The sequence below is a fragment of the Rhipicephalus sanguineus genome, chromosome 1, assembly GCF_013339695.2.
Source record: "Rhipicephalus sanguineus isolate Rsan-2018 chromosome 1, BIME_Rsan_1.4, whole genome shotgun sequence".
NCBI lineage: Eukaryota > Metazoa > Arthropoda > Arachnida > Ixodida > Ixodidae > Rhipicephalus > Rhipicephalus sanguineus.
This window is the reverse complement of record NC_051176.1, coordinates 321,433,727-321,453,562: the sequence shown is the minus strand read 5'-3', so window position 1 is coordinate 321,453,562 and position 19,836 is coordinate 321,433,727. Positions and strand designations below refer to the sequence as shown.

Sequence of the window (19,836 nt, the reverse complement as noted above, 5' to 3'; positions counted from 1 at the left end):
TTACAACTATAAATTTATCACGTCGCGGCCTCCACACGAAAATGTAGCAGCCGTACGTGAAAAAGAAACTAACGCCTGCCGCTACTCTTGCTACCTCGAAACTGATGAGCAAGTGCACGAGTTCGGTTCAAGACATCTACGCAGAACTCAATCTGTACAAGACTAGAAACATTGTCAAGTCATACGACGAATCGTGGATGAAGCTCGGTCATACGTCACATATCGGCAACGGTACAGTCATCAAGCTGATAAGCGGCCTTGTTCTTGACTACGTCATCCTAAGCAACTTTTGCGCTGGATGTGAATCTGGCTTGAAGGAGGGGGAAAAGTGGAAGGAGTGCCACGTCTGCCAGCAAAACACAACAAAGGAAGCTGGGGAGATGGAGGTAGAGGCTGGCCTCACTTTGTTCAAGAGATCACTAGAGTGGCATTATCTCAGGTACACAACTGTGCTTTCAGATGGTGACAGCCAGGCACACCTGGTGCTACAAGAAGAGAAGGTTACGGCTACATTCCCATTGCGAAGGAAGACTGCGTGAATCACGTAAAAAAGCGGATGGGTAAGGCCTTGCGCAATTTAGTTGACAAACAAAAAAAGCCCTAGCAGGGAGCCTCTCTGGAAAAGGCCGGCTGACTGGGGATCTCGTAAACAAGCAGAGTTCCTATTATCAGGGGTGAGACGGCTGAAATCGATTTGGGAGCAGTTTTGGGAGCAGCAAAATTTCAATTTAGGAGCAGGAGAACCTTGTTTGGGAGCAGTTAGCGGCATTTATTATGTCGTTTTTGGAGCTTGAAAAAACAAACTTGTAGTAACTTGGAGGAACAAGCGCATATTTTAATCGGCTTAGAATACACATAACATTCAAAGAGCCTTTGGAGAAAGCTTTTTTTAACAGATTATTGCCAGGTATGAACTACACTACCTTTTTACAAACCACGCAATTTATATAACCCTGGTAACAACATATGAAATAGATAAAAAAAAGTTTTTCCAAGGAGGTTCACTTTACATTTGAAAATAAGAAAAGAAAAAACATCACACTTCTCAAATAATAAAAAAAGTCACAGTTTCACCGCAAGGGTGAAGCAATGAATGCGATAGCAACAAATTGTAGTGTTACACGAAGTAAGGCTGGCAGCTAACTTTTTTGTATCCGATCTCGCGTAACTATAAAACGATGGTGTAAGAAAATACGGCCGCTCCAGGGAGCCATGTTCTCCGCATAGTCACTTCGCCCGCCCCGCTGTGATGGCTTTCGAGATAGCGCGCGCGCGCGCGCGCCAGTGATTGCGACCGCGCGAAGTTCAAAGTTGCTCCTCGCGCGACACCCCCCTCGCGTCTTCGTGTCTTTTAAGGCTTGTTAAAAACAGGCGGGGAGTTTCCTGTCTGCTTCGACGGCAGGCCTTCCGAGCGGGGTGATGTTATCGCATGCAGCCTCCGAGCGACGGCAATGGGCCGGCTCGTTTGCTTCGGCCGCGTACGTCGCCTCTGCTCGCGTGCTTTTACCCGCTGTAGAACATACAATTCCCGGGGGGATCTTATCAATTTGAACTTCATACCGGAAGGACATGACGGCGACGGCAAGAACCCGTCGAGACTGTCCATATAATTGCTATCGCAATAAAAACTGATTGCATAGCAGTACGTCTTTGAACGGTCAACGAATGATTCCGACTAGCACGCGATTGCGGCGACGCCTTCGCGCGTAACATCGGGAAAGAACAAAAGCGGTATGGCCACCGACGAACGCGCCAGTATGACCACCCCCATAGGCGTGCGCACGAAGGGGGGGGGGGGGCAAAGTCGATACCGCCCATACTTTGACTTAATCGGAAGGAGGGGCGCTGCGATTAATATTTGCCCTCCCTGAAGGGCGAACCCTCAGGAAGCTTTCGAATAGCGTACGCAAAGCTTTGCGTTGGCTTTTCGCACAACTGCGCATACGTCGTACGCTAACCGCTTGCGGGCTCCCGTTAAGTGACGGAAATAGCGGGCCGCTAACGCTAACTCAGCGTACGCTATTCGAAAACTGCCTAAAATAAAGCGCCTTCAGCTATCTGCTCGGCTATGCGGGTGGTGTAGCGTCAAGTGTACCGCACGCTTTTAATAGGTGATAACAAAAGCGCGCTGCGCCACCGTTCGCTGCCACCTCGTGAGGGACCGCCTTCAAAAATTCGTCGCGAGCGCCGAGAAACCTTACCCCTCGGACACTACGTCGTTACCGCTCGGACACTACACGTATTTACAACCGCTCAAAGGCGATTATCACAGCACTATGTAAGCCTCTATTACAAAGGCGCGTAGAAGGACACGCTTGGGCGCGTTAACGTGTTCTGCGAACATATCCCTGGCGCTGCTTCTAAAGTTACGTTTTCCCACGCTCAAAGTGACGCGGGCTTGAAAATTCTTGATTGTGGGGCCGTTTCGGCGCAGATGGGCGCAAATTTTGTAATTTTTATGCTTTTGGAGCAGCTTGGCGCAGGAAAACGGAATCGTATCAAAAATGCGCAATATGCGCAGCTGTCTCACCCCTGCTATTACACTCTAAGCCAAAATAGAGTATTTTGGGAGTGTTTCTGCCACACAACAACAATCGTCATCCACCTCGCGTGCTTTCCTCGCGTTATCACCGCGGGTGCGGCACTTCCCGGTCACGAACGGCGCGCGCGTTATCAGCGTGACATAGCATTCTTGACAGGAAAGTGACGAGAGCTGGGTTTTCAAGAAAGGAAACGCGAGCAAGCCAGATGACGATTATTGTTGTGTGGCAGAAATACTCCCCAAATACTCGATTTTGGCTTAGAGTGTATGAATGGGCCCTGAAATCTCACGACGATGTGTACGCTATGCAAAGGGCAGTGATGACCTCTTATCACCATGTGACATCAAATGATGAAGTGGCTAACCACACATTTTCCCCAACAGGGTCTGACTCATGGTGGCGCCAAAATGCTGCAGAGGCTAAGGGCGAGCCTGCACTGAAGCATCCCCGCAGCTTGCCTCCACACGTGTGTGTGAGGCGTTATTGCCTATCTATCAGAGGAGGAGGAGGAGGAGAAATAAACATTTTATTCAAATGGCAAACTTAGGTTCCCGTGGTTGGAGCCCCTATTCCAGGGCCCCACTGGCCCGAGCGACTCGCTTGGCCTGGTCCAAGGTTGCCTGCTGGCTTCCCAAGTCCTGCCGGGTGAGTCACACCTCCCACGACCTATCGAATTCGTTGCGTGTGATGAGTGGCGAGTTGCCCTCTGCTGGTCTTTGTCAGCAATTCCAAGTGATGTGAATGAGTGTTGGTGTGTCGCCACACCAAGGGCAGCGGTCAGCGTATTGGGACGGCCGCATTTTACTAGTGTGTGTATGTTCGGATATGTGTTCGTCTGTAGGCGTCTCCAGTCCCTGGATTGCCAGCTTGTGGGTTTAGGGTGGGGTGGCGCCATTGTCTGCCGCGCCCGTCCAGAGGCTTTCTAATAGAGAAACTACTGTAACGATGCTAACGGGGCAAAACGCAAAACAGCAATGAGTGCCGACCCTCCATAATATGGGCACTTGCGCCAAAGGACTGATGCGCTTCATTGCTTGCTGTTGAAGCGATCGTGGCTGAAGCAGTCATGAAGTTCAACGTAGGCAATGAGAGCAGCTCTGCAGACATACTGAAAGAGCTTGGCCTCAACCCTGGCATCCACAGTCCTAAGCGCATGGCTGAAAAGGATCACAGTCGTTCTGTGGCTTCAGCAAGCAAATGTCCGCGCGTGCCGACAACTTGCAGTGGAGCTTGAAAAAACATGGCTGATCCCTCTGTCATAGTAATCGGTATAACACGAAAGTGAAACGTGTCTTCAGAGACTTAGTTGGGCATCTGTTAAAGGACCCCTGACAGCAAAATTTGGGTGCCTCGGTATGGGTTAAACCTGTTAAGCGCGTGACCCCTCACGAAAACTACCTCGAGAGCAGCCCGACAACAAAGCGAGAGGGGTGCGGAACAATAGGCCTCGCCGGGTGCCAGTCGTCGTATTGTGCATGTGCGCCCCGCACACGCACGCCGCACGCTTCGACACAGCAAAGAGAGTGAAAGCATGGCTGGCAGTCGGCTCCAAACACACTCAGAGATCGTCGACGTCATTGTTACTAGCGTATCGTCACTCAGGGTGATTTTTGTGCAATGTATCACACCGAACACTATGGTGGCTAGATGGGGAGGTGTGCGAAACGGCGCGCCGTGGAGAGAGCGGATCTTCAGGACGCTGCGGCGGCGCTGCTGTCGGCACGGAGATGCGAAAGACGCGCGACCGGTCGCCTCCGCTGCGAAATAGGGGACTTCGCACGCTCTGTAATCGAGCTATCTGCCAGAAATTTGTAAGATCAATGGCAGCGCGCATGTCGTACAGTTCATCTTCCACTAAATACACTTTCACGTCGACATCATGCGAGGTAAAAAAACATACGGTCGCCTTCTTCTCCGTGTGTTAGACAACGGTGGAACCAGGGTGGTTTGAACCCTGCCGTAACTTTCAATTTCGCATGAACGCACGGACCAGTGGCATTAAAGTGGTGAGTGCATGCAATTCTCATAAAATTAAGTTCTGGCAAGGATTGGCTGCCTTACCTTTCAAAGTACATAACGAGCAACATGATCGCTTGGAAGAGCTCAGGACAGGGCCATGCTTAAAATGAACATTTATTCAAAAATCTATAAATCTTTAGCAATGTACAAGTACATAACACGAAAAAAATATTAACAAACTCACATAATGCACAAAATTTTAACTGGTACAACTGGAATAATATAGCAAAACATCACATTTATGAGGTAAGACTTCACATTCGCAGTAAGGAATGTTGAATGCTTCTAGGCAGCAGAACTTTTTAATTATCAACTCTTCGAGTTCACATAAAATAAGGCAAAATGGAACTTCATATTTATACAAACACTGAAATGTTCACAAGATAAATGCATTCTATCATGTTGTTCGCCTCATCTTAAGGTGCTTCATCTTGTCTCTTTTAGCCTGTCTTGATGCGTTCTCATCTGCCACTAGAAAATGAAGCTATCACATAAAATCTGATCACTTCATTTGTGACCTATACATTGTGCTGTGCGTAGCCAACCGTGTTAAGCTTGTTAATAGAGAGGCAGGAGATGAGATCTCTTATGCTGTTGCTCTTCAGCTTGTTAAAGCTAAAGCAGTGCGTAAAGGCATCTTCCATTTTCAAGACCAGCTCAGTGCTTGTGAAGGGTACATCAGTCCTCCTCTATCCACGTGATTTGTTAAACATGACTATCTTGGACGCGGGCCCTGGCTGTCCCCTTGTAGCAACAACTCTGCACAGTCGCCACATTTGGTTTTCTTTAGCATTCTTCGAGCTACATACCCACAAACATAGTATTACACGCGAGTCACTTTTTTCCCCAACCAAATCACGGTGGTCTGGAAGGGCATCACATGCATTTAATATCTCATGGACCTCATTGAACTGCGATACGTCTAAAAGATCATCAAGCTTGTTTTGCACAAATTTTAGGTCGCAACTGTTGCTCGGACCCAAAAGGCTATTTAACAGACCCTCTGAAACATTGCCACGCGAGGGAAACCGTGCCAAGGTCTCAAAACTGAGGCAACCATTCGACGCTGCTGTTTTCCTTTTCGGTGGGAGCTTCTTCGTAAAGTACGACGGAACATTCGGGAAAACAGTCCCGGTCCGTATGGCGTCGGGAGTCAGGCAGGGACGGTCTCGGCGAATTTGTACGGTTTCACCATTGATCACATGTTTGTGCGTCCGAACGATAAATCGCTCATCTAAATGCGCTTCGCAAACGACACAGTTTTTCTCCAGTCTGCACGCTGGTTCAAGCGCTCCCAAGCCTTGCTTCGTTCGTCGTCTTCAGGAGCGGTGAAAAGGGACGCCTTGTTACCTTGCTTTCTGGCGGAAACATACCCAGCAGTGCATCCTGGAGCAAAGCAGTGTCTCTGTTTCTTTTCAATCATCATAGCTATAACGAGCACGGCCACATTGCAAAAAGAAATCACTGAAGGCAGCGGCAGCACGGCAGCATTTCGCTAAAACATGTGTGTTCTCCGATGCACCACGAGCATGAAGGCATCTCCGTGACGACAAGCGCGCCACCTAGCAGCGTCATGGAGCACTGGCGCGCTTCCTCTCGCAGCGCAGGCTGCTCGATGCTGACACCTCCCCATCTAGCCACCATACCGAACACGTAGCACTAGTGTCGATGTTGCAGGGCAGCCGATTTTTTGTTTTTTCTCCTACGCTGTTTGACATCGAATTAAAATAACTTCCACGCGACGGATGCCGTTCAAATTTGGCCAAGAAGACCTATGCATACCAAGCGATCGAATGATGGGCACATCTCGATCTTGAAATTTGATGTCAGTGCTCCTTTAAGCGTTCTTTCGCCTTAAAGGAGTACTGACAACTATCGAAGGAGAGTTTACTCTGCCATACAAATCTCCTGTATGCAGAGACTGCTCTGAGCAAGTGAGGCTCAGCAAATGCTGATAAGATGTTTTATTTTGATATTAAAGTCAATTTTTCCATGGCGCACCTACAGACATCGACACTAGCTTGACGTCAGGCTACAGTACAAATTCTGGTGACTTCACGCAGCACTCTGGCTAGTTGTGCTGATGTTAGGTACCAAAACTTCCAAAATGGCCGCTTGTGCGTCACTAACGGAGCGGCCGCAGAAACGTCACTATATATTGTGCGAGCACGTGACGAGAAGCTCACACCGTGTTGTGACGTCAGGGTACAGTAAGAACCGAAACTAGCTTTTAAAAACATATTGTAATTACTTTTTCAGGGTGCACTCACACTTACCACTACTTTTTCTAGGCTCTTGAGGGCTTGACCTTTCATGACACGCAAAAAAACGACAACTGAAAATATTCGTGTCAGTACCCCTTTAAGGGCGACGAAATGAATGCTATAGTAACAAATCGTAATGTCACGTGAAGAACGGCAGCTCGAAACTTGCAACGCGCTGCTCAAGCAGAAAGGACGCACGGAATGAACATACACAGGATGAGTGCGAACTGTCAGAGTTGTAACTTGTTTTTGTATGAGCACCGCACTCCTTTTGCGAAAGCGGCCGCTGCAGTGAGCGAAGTGACCTTCGTGCTGTCAACGCAAACTTGCGGTGAGAGCACAAGACGTACAAAACCACCGCAATCACGAGATAAGTGCGCGACTACGCCCTGTAGTGGCACGCACTCATCGAGACGTGTGGGGCGGCGATCTTTAAAGCGCGCTCTTCGAGCCCTTCGCGCCATCTCGCTAGTGGTAACGAAAACACAGTGATGTACCACCGACCTCCGAGTACCGCTACCGGCAAATGGTGTATATAAATAGCTCGCCGTTAGCATGGCGAAAGATGTGCAGTCTGTGGCCTAATCGTTTTGCGCCATGCGCTGCGGAGCGAGGGGCTGTAGGTCCAACTCCCAGTGACGGAACTTTTTCTTCTAGTTTTTTTCTTTGACATCTGTTAGTCTTTATATGTTACGTCATACCCGTGACTGAAATATGTCAGTGGAGCCGTGGTGGGCCCTGGCATAAAACACTTTCGTGTTAAAAAAGCGCGCTCATGCTAACAATCAGTTTTGTAAGACACGTACCGGGGAGCAGTTTGTGATAAGCAGGGTGCCATTCTTTTATTCCATATTCAGTCCATATTTCATTGTGGGCACACTTCAGCTAAAATAGGCGCAAAAGAAGGCTACATACGGTTACAAAACATTTATTTTTCACAATTTGCCTTCAAGCCACTTCACTTGTCCATTGTCTGCTTCAGGGCTGTGTCGACACCATTTTTCAGCACAGCTCCTTCCACCCTGCTGACAAGGTCAAGGGCTTCGTGGCCACTAGGCCAAAGCTGTATGTGTTTGCGAACTTTCCCCAGCATTGTCATGACTTCACCAGATGTCAATGGTGGTGTACTGTCTTTGCTGTCCGATACATCCGTGTCACTATCTTCCCCTTGCTCCCCTTCCTGCACCATTCTTATGATGCTTTCAGATCTGCCACAGCAAGATTGTTGTCCACTTCAACGAAGTTTTGGAATATGCCAGACTCACCGAAATTTCTCTGTTAAGTGGCCATGATTCTGGCTCAACTGCACATCACAGTTCATCTGCAACACCCTCCTCTGTGTCTTCCTGCTGCAGATTAAAACCCGCTTTGCGGAAACACCCTGTCACTGTACTCCTCTGAATGTCATTCCACGAGCCTGTCAACATCTCAATTGCTGTTCTCACGTTGATGGTTGTTTCGCTCTTTTGCAACATGTCAAACAGCAGGCGTTGAACGAGTCAAACTCTGTATTTGACCGACTGCATCAATCACCCCTTGATCAAGGGGCTGTAGCAGAGATCTCAGCTGAACAGCTTTCAATGGCAGTGGCTTCATATGGGCTGAACAGCTGTTTAGGAACAGTAGAATTCTCCTGTTCTTCATGGCCATCTTGCGATCAAAACTTGCAAGCCATTTGTTGAATATTTCAGATGTCATCCAAGCAGCCTTGTTTGCCATGTATTCAACATTTACCGAGTAGTTCTTTAGGCAGCGTGGGTTTTTTTTATTTGCCTATAACTAGGATTTTTTTTTTCTGTTCCTTCTATATTTGTGCAGAACATAGCTGTGATGCGTTCTTTAGACTTTTTGCCTCCGCAGCAATCTTCATTGGATAAAGCAAATGTTCTTCCGGAAAGCATTTTGAAAAATATTCCAGACTCATTCAGACTGAAGATATCGCTAGCCTTCCACCCCCTCAGCAAAGTTGGCAACCTCTCGTCCTTCCATTGCTTGACGGAATTTTCATCGGCAGCTCTGCTTTCGCGACAAACAGCTTTGGCTCTGATGTTACGTTGATGTAGCTGATGCTAAAGTGTGGCATGACGCAGGCGTCTGCCTGCGTTATGCCCCACTTTATGTTTGCTACAATGTCGAGCTTTTTTGACACCGTCAGGCAAGTACGGCGTTTGATGGAGCATTCCGCCATAATGAGGCAGTGAAATCCAGATAAAGGCAGCAATCACGGCGGAGCCCCGGTGGTGAATAGCGGATAATGGCAGCGACAAGTACTGTGATCATGGCGTGGTGGTCAACCAAGTCTAGGCCAGTAGCGGCATCTGTTGTGCACTGATGCTGGCGGCCGGCAGTGAACGTTGACAGCCGCGCCAGCAATCACACCAATCGCACGGTCACAAAGCGGCCACGAAGCGTGGTAAGCAATAGTCCGCAGTGATCACGGCGTGGCATCTGGTGGTGAACGGCAGCAATAAGCCTACTACAGGCACTGTGATTATAGAGTGGCGGCGAAGCAAGTCTAGCGTCTTTTGTGAACTGTTGCTGGCGGCCGGCGGTCAACTGACAGCAACGATGGCGATCACAAAACTGCATTGAAAAAGCAACAATACGGCTATGAAGCGTGGAAGAATGGTAGATGGGTGCTACGAGCATCCATTTTATAACAGGCCGGTGACCTGTGCACCACCAAGCACAGCAAAGGAAAAAAAAAGTTGCACTTGCAGTGAAGCTTAGCCTCTTGAGACTTGAAAAAACATTTATTGCGATAGCAATCATATGGACAGTCTCAGCTGGTTTTTGCCGCCGCTGCCATTATGCACCGTATATGTATGTGTGTGTGTGTATATATATATATAATTTCTTTAACCATCTTAAATCCCTGCCACTACAGAAAAACCAATTCTGAAGGCAGCAATCAAATATCGCATTTTCCTGATTTTTTTAGAAGGTTGGACACATTTCTTGAAACACCCTACATATAAAAACCACAAAGAAAATTCAGAAATACTTTCAGACGCGCCGAATCGAACGACCAACCCCTCGCTCCGAAACGCACGGCGTTAGACGGCTAGGCCACGAAGAGTGCAGTCTTTCAGCATGCTAACGGCAAGCTATTTATATACACCATTTACTTCACCGTGCTTTCTTACGCACCAGCGAGATATCGTGAAGTGCGCGCTTTAAAGGTCGTTGCCCCGCTCCTGCGAACGCCGATGCTCTTCGCCCTGCAGGCTGTGGTTGCCTTAGTGCGCTTATTTCGAGCAAAGAAGGGGGGTGGGCGGGGAGGTGGAGCAGGGGGTTGTGTGTCTTGTGCTTTCCCCGCGATGTCCGCACTGTTCAAACAGAAATAAGTAACAACTGCAACATTTAGTTCGCGCTCGTCCTGTGTGTACCTCTTCGTTCGTTTCGTGTGCGCTTCAAGTATCGAGCTGTGACGCATGATAGTTCGCGCTCGTCCTGTGTGCGTTCTTTTTGTGCTTCCTTTGGGCTTGAGCGACGCGCTGGCAATTTCGAGCTGCTTTCCGTTCTTCGCGTTACATTCCAATTTGTTGCTATCGCATTCACTGCTTCGCCATTGCGGTGAAACTGACTTTTTTTGCAGTTTGTGCAGCAGCCTTAACCATAGCCTCTAAAACTTGAGACTCCAATTTTTTGTTTGTTCTGGCTTTGGCTTGGCTCTAGTAGTGCTCTGAAGCTTACGATAACTTCTGTGAAAGCAAGATCACGCTGATCGAGCGGCCATAGCCTGGCAAACAGCGCAGGGCTGATTGCTGCGTTCACGTAACACTTAAGAGAGCATTCGCTGTGCACTGGTGCTATTTTTCAGGCTTGCGGAGACAACACACACATGTGATGCGTTTTAAGTGGATGATTTCTAGAATGTGTTCACACCGCGTACTCGCGGTATTCTTGGCTCCTTCAGGTGCATGCGAAGTGCACGCGTGGTTGAGCTCATTCCCTTGGCGGTAACTTGAAGTGCGTATCTGCGATGTATACCAGTTTCGAAGACCTTTTATCTTTGTTTTATTACTGACTGACCCGCTACACGTTTAAACAAAGTTTGCATACATCTGTTTTTTTTTTTGTTTTTCTTTCCAAAGATGTATGCAAGTCGAGTTAGCAGTTGATGGCACTACATTTAGGTTAGAATATCTGTTACAAGCGATGTTATTGACCAAAATTCAATGGTAACTTGTCCTTTACAACCAATTGTCTTTTATATCTGGTGTCTCTTACAAAAGAGGTCAATTTAATAAGAGAGGTAGGCTGGCCAACCAAGAAGGTGGATGTGATCTGTTATACACGTTCGTCCATTACATCCATGCCTGTTATAACGGGGTTCAACTGTACATGCCTGGTGCATAACTGACAAAGTATGTGTGCCTTTGATATTTTTCACTTTGTAATGTGAAGTAAAGTTTTAGCCATTTTTGTTCACAACACACATTTTGGCCTAGAAGAGAAAATTGAGCGAGTTGGTATTGATTCATATTTAGGGCTGTGCAACGCTCACAAAAAGGGACAAGGAACAGAAGAAGTACACAGGACAAGCGCTGACTCTCAACTGAATTTTTATTCCGGAAAACACAAAAAAGTAAACATGAAGAAAAATCGAGTCACGTGACTTGTGCTCCAGGCGAAAAACTAAACGAACATTCATGGCTGTTGCCCCGTAACATAGCATGCGCACGACCACTTTTAAGTCACATTTTCGCACGTGCTGACCAAGAACTCGTATTCGCTATCACAAAGCTTTATCGATGGCTGGCTAACGCATGTTTCGTAGCTTCTTCTAATGTGGAAGGCCTCAATAATTTCTCGGGCAAGCTGCTTCTTGTGCTTGGAAAGAACCATGGTGTCAGTTAAGTGCGGGGTACACCCGCACTCCCGACAATGATCTGCTAAATGTGAATGCGTGTCTTGTGTCAATGAACGCTTGTGTTCTCCCAAACGAACATTCAGACACCTTCCACTCTGCCCTATGTAGGATCTACCGCACGACAACGGGATCAGATACACGATTCCCACCTCGCAGTCAACAAACTTGGACGTGTGTTTAGTACCACATTCGCTGTTGGTTTCTTTCGACCCACTCGGCTGCGCGCACTTGTTCACGCGGGCACACATGCCAGACAACTTATTTGGGGAGGAAAAGACGACGTCCACACCGTAGCGCTTAGCGACGTTTTTTAGGCCATGTGACAACTTGTGTGCGTAGGGTAAAACAGCGCACCTTTTTCGCTTACGGCTGCTTTCAGTTTTTGCAGTCTCTTGCTGCGCTGACTTCTTGGCCCTCATCAATTTTTCGCACGCCTTTGCGATTGCGACGTCCGGGAATCCTGCTCTCCTTAATCTAGCCACTTGTTCTTTCTAGGGCAGAGCGGATGCACGAAAGTGCTATCCCCTGTTTGATAAGCTTGGAATGGCTGGAACTGAAATCAAGCAATGGTTTCATGGTTCTTGGGAAGTATCGCCAACAAACATGAGTGGGTAAAAAAGTCATTTTCAAGTCTAGAAACTGAATTGACTCTTCTTTCATCAATTCAACCATAAATTTAAGCCCAAGCCCACATTCCTTAAAGACTTTGAGAATGTCTATGCTGCCTCTCGTGTAATCGGGGCTGTTGAAGAAGATCAAAAAATCATCAACATACCGGTACACATGACCTACCATGCCACCTAAGCGCTCAGCCAACAACCTATCTACCCTGCTCAAAAACATTTCACTGAGTACCGGGGCCACCCTAGACCCTATACAGACGCCACTTTTCTGTATGTACAGGTTGCCTTCATGTCGTACAAGGGTAGACCGAAGGTAAACGGACAGGAGTTCAAGAAAGGCCTCTACTGAAATTTTACATCTCTCATAAAATGCATACTCATCATTGAAGTCACAAATGCACATTTTGACACTCTTCATAAGTTCATCGTGTGGAAGCGAGTAGAAGAGGTCTTCAACATCAACGCTGATGGCCTGGCAATTCCCTGGGTTGTTTTCTCTCAAAAAGTTTGTCAATTCTAATGAATTGGCTACCCGAAAGGGGTCTTCGATGTGCAAGGAGGCCAGATGCGCCTGCAGGTAGCCTGACACTACATGTTGCCACGTAGCCTTTTCAGTGACGATTGCCCTGAAAGGAATGTCTGGCTTGTGGGTTTTCGCTGAAAAGAAAACTTCCAGGAAACCTTTGCCCACCTTCTTTACTCCCGCTGCCAACTTTTCTAACTTTAAGCCGGTTAACAGTGCCAAAGCACTTTTCTTCACTTTTGAGAGTTTTTCAGTAGACTGCACAAAATTCTTTTCAATGGCTTGTTCCGCTTTGCGCTTGTACAGAGCCTCTGGTAGTATCACGAAGAAACCTTTATCTGCCGTTGTAAGTCTATGACCTTCATTCACAAGAAATTTGACTACCGAAGACAGATTCACTGACTTACGTTCCTTGCCATGAGTTCGCTTTACGACTTCCACACACTCGATCACGCAGCGAGGTCGCAGGTCCTCTGGCACTCTTGCTGAAACGTCTCGCGAGTGCAGAACTTTGTCCACCGGAGAAAGTCGCGGCTCCGTGGCGAACTTGGGGCCTTTTTGCAGAATGTACCAGAATGTACAGAATGTGTACCGGTATGTTGATGATTTTTTGGTCTTCTTCATCAGCCCCGATTACACGAGAGGCAGCAGAGACATTCTCAAAGTCTTTAAGGAATGTGGGCTGGGCTTAAATTTACAGTTGAATTGATGAAAGAAGAGTCAATTCAGTTTCTAGACTTGAAAATGACTTTTTTACCCACTCATGTTTGTTGGCGATACTTCCCAAGAACCATGAAACCATTGCTTGATTTCAGTTCCAGCCATTCCAAGCTTATCAAACAGGGGATAGCACTTTCGTGCATCCGCTCTGCCCTAGAAAGAACAAGTGGCTAGATTAAGGAGAGCAGGATTCCCGGACGTCGCAATCGCAAAGGCGTGCGAAAAATTGATGAGGGCCAAGAAGTCAGCGCAGCAAGAGACTGCAAAAACTGAAAGCAGCCGTAAGCGAAAAAGGTGCGCTGTTTTACCCTACGCACACAAGTTGTCACATGGCCTAAAAAACGTCGCTAAGCGCTACGGTGTGGACGTCGTCTTTTCCTCCCCAAATAAGTTGTCTGGCATGTGTGCCCGCGTGAACAAGTGCGCGCAGCCGAGTGGGTCGAAAGAAACCAACAGCGAATGTGGTACTAAACACACGTCCAAGTTTGTTGACTGCGAGGTGGGAATCGTGTATCTGATCCCGTTGTCGTGCGGTAGATCCTACATAGGGCAGAGTGGAAGGTGTCTGAATGTTCGTTTGGGAGAACACAAGCGTTCATTGACACAAGACACGCATTCACATTTAGCAGATCATTGTCGGGAGTGCGGGTGTACCCCGCACTTAACTGACACCATGGTTCTTTCCAAGCACAAGAAGCAGCTTGCCCGAGAAATTATTGAGGCCTTCCACATTAGAAGAAGCTACGAAACATGCGTTAGCCAGCCATCGATAAAGCTTTGTGATAGCGAATACGAGTTCTTGGTCAGCACGTGCGAAAATGTGACTTAAAAGTGGTCGTGCGCATGCTATGTTACGGGGCAACAGCCATGAATGTTCGTTTAGTTTTTCGCCTGGAGCACAAGTCACGTGACTCGATTTTTCTTCATGTTTACCTTTTTGTGTTGTCCGGAATAAAAATTCAGTTGAGAGTCAGCGCTTGTCCTGTGTACATCTTCTGTTCCTTGTCCCTTTTTGTGAGCGCTGCACAGCCCTAAATATGACACATTTTGGCCACTTCCCTTGTTTGCTTTTTCTGTTAAAGTGGATTACAACAGCCAGAACTATAATTCTTTTTGCACAATGCATCGAAATGTGCATAGAAAGCAACGTTGGGAGCAGATTTTTAATATGCCGCTCCAAAATTTTATTTCAATTTAGAATTTTCTTGATTTGTAGAGAGTAAACCTTTTTTGTGCTGTAAACTGAGAATTAATTGTTCAATTTCCCATCAGTTTGCAGTGTTGCCCTCGTTAGGCTTTTTGGTATCCATATGTGTGTGCAGTTTCATCTAATTTAGTCAAGATATAACCAATTGGGAGCAGTTTTTGAAGCAGCAAAATTTCGATTTTGGAGCAGAAGAACCTTGATTCACAGCACAGCATAGGAAGCAGGGGTGGCTCAACGCGGCGAGCAAGTGTGGCAAAATTTCGTTCGTGTTCACGCAAGCCACTCACAGATGGCACTACACAAACGGGGGCCGCCAACCACTAAGCACACCCGCACAATCCAAACTGAAAACCGCGTCACTGCATGCTTTTCTTGCGCAGCGCAAGAAAAGCATTTAAAGGTGCAGTGTCATCATGCCCAGGGTTGCAACAGCGGAATTAGGATTTGCAGCAGTTTTTGGAGCATTAAAATGTTGCTATTGCAGCACGAAATCCCAAATTTAGAGCAGTACAACAAATAAGGCGTACTTTTAGAAAGCAAAACTATATGTCAAACTATTTAACATCAGCTAACTAGAGCACAGTGCACGTGAGCAGTGCTATTTCAATAAATAGTCTGCTGAACCACCCCACAGTGCAAACAATGTCAAGTCCCCATTAACATTTGCAGAGCCTGTCAAATCGTTTGACAGGTGCTGGATATGCCATTCTGCCACTGCCAACCTGGCAACCTCGAAATTCGGGAGATTCGTAAATCAGGAGCGAAAGGGGGTGGTGAAAAAAGAAACCTGGCGTATGTTTTTGCTTATAGTTTCTCAGGGTCGCAAAAAGGTCATACACCGCTCTCAATGATTTCCAGTAATTTTTAGATGTCAGCTATCATTGTAGTAGTCATTATATGGCCTGTGCATGCATGAGTAATTAAGGGACAAAATGTGTAGTGTCCCGTCACAGTAAATACTAGTAGCCGCACAACGAATGTGTACTGTGGCAAAAGTGGCTTAACCGCTGTCTTTTTTTTTTTTTTTCGTTTGCGATGATGACAGGGTATAGTGAACAAGCAGTTAGGGTTATGGTCTGCACGTCTGGAGTGGATTGGATAACGATGCGCAAACTGCAGGTGATTAATGCATTCTCTATGTCTTAATAAAAATTAGTGGTACTGAGAAAATTTTGAGGCTGGTCGGGTATTTTGACACAGCGTGACGCAATTTCAACAGATTTCAAGGTTTGGGCTCAGCTTGGTGCAAAAATAAGGAATTGTATCAAATTGGCGCAGCTGTTGCACCCCTGCATGCCTCTCAGCTAGCCTCTTTCATTTTTTTCTTTGACAGATAGCTCGGGCAGTCTGGAACAGGGCTGGGCAAAGATACTTTGAAATTGTATCGCGATACGATACAAGATACTCAGGCAAAAAGTATTTGAGATACAGATAGAAGATACTACCGCAATAATTGTATCCGATACAATACTTGCCAATTGTATCTTTAAGATACTTCGATACATTCGCAAATTTGTTCGTTCGCTAACAATTTTTTTTTTTGCGGTTTAAACCCAATCACACCAAAATAAATAAATAAATAAGAGCGCATTGCAGTATAGTTGCACAAAGCGTGGCAGGACATCGCCGCTATTCGCGCAATTGCCACTTACAGCTCCGATGATCTGGCGACTAGTAATAGTAAAAAAATCAGGGAGGCCTAAAAGAGGGAAAAAAAGAGAAATTATAAGTAATATAGACAGGGGGTTCTGTATCAAACATTCACAGTGAATAAATATAGAAACCCGATGCAGGCGGGACCACTATTAGCTATGCCAATTAAGGATGAAGTATCGTCAGCTTACTTGTTAAGGTAAGGCAACAGAAAATTAATTGCCAATGCAAAATTGCCTGAAAATACTAGTTGGGACGCTCATGAGAAAAACTGTGCATTTGGTATAAATGTTTCTCGGATCCCCCATCTAACATCTATAAGATGGCTCCTAATAATTTCCATTATTATAATGCAAACTCAATTTCACGATTATATTAAGCGGTAAAGTATAATGGTTTGTACTATATACTCAAAGCCCGCCGCGGTGGCGTAGTGGTTATGATGCTCGACTACTGACCCGAAGGTCACAGGAACGAATTCTGGCCGCGGCGGACGAATTTTCAATGGAGGCAAAAATCCTTGAGGCCAGTGTATTTAGGTTGAGGTGCACGTTGAAAAAGCCCCAGGTGGCCGAAATTTTCGACGCCCTCCACCACAGCGTCTCTCATAATCATAACGTGGTTTGGGGACGTTAAATCTCAGATACAGTAAAAGCTCGTTAATTCGACTCTCGTTAATTCGGAAAATCGGTTAATTCGGACACGTCATCAGGTCCCTGTAAATATATGCATCACTCTATGAGACTGGGCACTCGTTATTTCGGACAGATTTGACCGCAAATCGGATAATTCGGCGACTTTCGGGCCACTGGCGAGGCTCGAAAACGAAAAAAGAACCATTCGGAACAAAAGTGAAGCTCAAACGCTGCATCGCCATGGACATCAATTATCGGCTTGGTTTGCCTTGAGACTGGTTGAACGCCTTTTGCTTTGTTCCAGTTGGTGTGCAGCCGTGCAGCATCGTTGAACGCCGTTTTATTGAGGAACGATTCAGTACGGCTCCTTTAGCTTGATCGTTGCTGGTGCTTTTGTGCTGACTTCTCGTGTGAACGCACTCTCCGCCGATGGCAACGCCGGCAAAGCGGCCCAAGTACGACGCCAAGGACTTCACTACCAAAGTAGAAATTTTGCGTGCCACGAAAAATGGGCTCTCCCGACAAGAAGTAGCTCCTGTGAAATGACGTCGGCAAATAATCCGACGCGAGTCTCCTGAGCGCTGTTAGCATTCTTCGCGTATGTGTGGCAGAGCACGCCTGTGCACGCCACTGCCAACTGTTTCAGGCACAGTGGCTATGTTGTACCCGACTCCAGCGATGCCGCAGTGGCCGAAGTGTCGCCGAACGACGGTGCCTACGACGGGCAGGATTTCGGAAGTGTTGTGCCTGATGCAGTGACACTCGACGATTATATCGGCATTGATGGCGTTGCCACTGCCGGCTCTCTGACTGATGAGCAAATCGTCAAGGAAGTGATGTATGACGACGAATCCGAGAACGAAGAGCCTGAAGAGGAGCAGCCACACAATGAGCCACACAGGCCCCCTCGTACTGTGAAGGAAGCCGCGGAGGCCCTCGTCATCCTTAAAGAATTTTGTTTTGGCACTGCAAACAGCATGCGAGCTGCTAAGCACCTTGAAGGGCTCAGAAAAATTGTGTCCGCGCAAATTTCTGCTCGAAAACAGAGACGCATCCGCAATTACCTTGTAAAGTAAAGGTATGTTGAAAAAACTCTTGCATTTATTGTGTTTATTTCGACCATTCGATAATTCGGACATTCGGTTAATTCGGACATTTTTCCCGGTCCCTAGAAATCCGAATTAACGAGCTTTTACTATATTATTATTACTGTATACTCAAGGCACGCCCACATAACTATATATTTGTTTTCAAAATCTCCTTTGCAGAACAGTAAATTCAAGTGAAGTGTAAATGCGTAAACAGTAGCATATATAACGCAGACATTTAAAAGTAGCAACAAAGCAGAGAGCTTCTTTTGGCAGCCCTTTACAAAAGCGATATTGCAGCGACACCGGAAAAAGCAATCGAGACCTAGGTAATGTATCATATCCAAAAGAAGCGCAGATAAGAAAGCGTTTGTGCTAACAATCAAATTATGATTTCAAAAGCTCTTTGAAAAAAATAGCAGGAAGAAAAACATACGGTACACTGAGATATCTTTTGCTAGGTAAGGGCTTGTTCTAATGGATCGAGCATCGGTATCGGTGGAGCTATAGTTCTTAGAACATTCTCAGCATATAAGCCAATGTCATCGTATGTAAGACAAACTTCCATCCATGAAGTCCTTCAGGTCGCTGGTGTGTGAAAGCCACGAGACGCGAAGCAACTCCGTTCTTGAATTCTTCAGATTTCGTAACGAAGCACCAAGCAAGAGAACCTTCAATAACGACACGAAAGCGGCATAAGAATTTCCGTGACAGACGCTGCGCTCATTAGAGTGCGCGGCGCAGGACCGTGGCTAAGAGAAAGTGTCGGGATATAACGAACTAATGGATATAATGAAGCAATCGTAATTCCCCTTGAAATTCCCATAGACGCCCATGTATTTAAAACCTCGTTTTAACGAAGCTAAAATTTCCTCGCAATAGATATAACGAACCTTTTTTTTTTTCCCCCGCCGAGCATTTACTGACCATTTTGGTAGCCGGCAAGTCAATGTCTTATAGCGTGCAACGGTTTACGTCCCATCACGGATGCGGTAATTCAAAACTCGCGCCTCGCGCTCCCGAGGATCCGCCTGCCAACACGCGCGAGGGTGCGCGTCTGCCTGCCTCCCCTTCCACTGAAACTCGTGGACCCACCCGCGCACGTCACCCGGCCTCCCCTCTCCCGCAGAACTCGTGGGCCCGCCCGTTGTCCTGTTGCACGCGTGGACGGCGACCGCGCGGCGTGGGCGCGGGCCTTTTGGCATGTCGTTCGCCGCGTGTGCATCAGAACAGCGTCTCTCTCGGTTCCCGCCGCTAGACAAGAGATGGACGACGGCAACGGCAAACGAAAGCGCAAAACGATTACAATCGAGCAGAAGGCGGCAATGTTGAAAGCCGTTGAGTCCGTCAAGAAGAAAAAAGTTCCCGAAGATTTCGGCGTAGCGTTAAGCACGGTACCGCAAGCGTGTAATCGACCGAATTCTACTCTATGAGCACGAAGCGCGACACTACAATCGACCTCTACATGGCGATCGAGATGCTACAGGCTGCTTGGATGTCTGTAACAGCAAGCACGATCGCCAACTGCTTCCGGCATGCCTCATTTGGCGTCAACAGCGGCGGTGACAGCGAAGATATCGGTGCTGCCGCCAATGAGGGTGCCGCGGGTGACCAAGACCTGGCGTCGTGGGACGCTCTCCTTGACGCCGGAGTTGTGCCCGACTGCGACACCTTCTGCACGTACG

The 19,836-nt window shown here is 47.1% G+C and overlaps 1 protein-coding gene across 1 annotated transcript in view; it reads right to left on the bottom strand.

The window, feature by feature from the left end:
• LOC119379491 (serine/arginine-rich splicing factor 12) overlaps positions 1-19,836 on the bottom strand; it is an 84,859-nt gene that overhangs the window by 20,969 nt on the left and 44,054 nt on the right. The gene's annotated exons all lie outside the window — the stretch shown is intronic.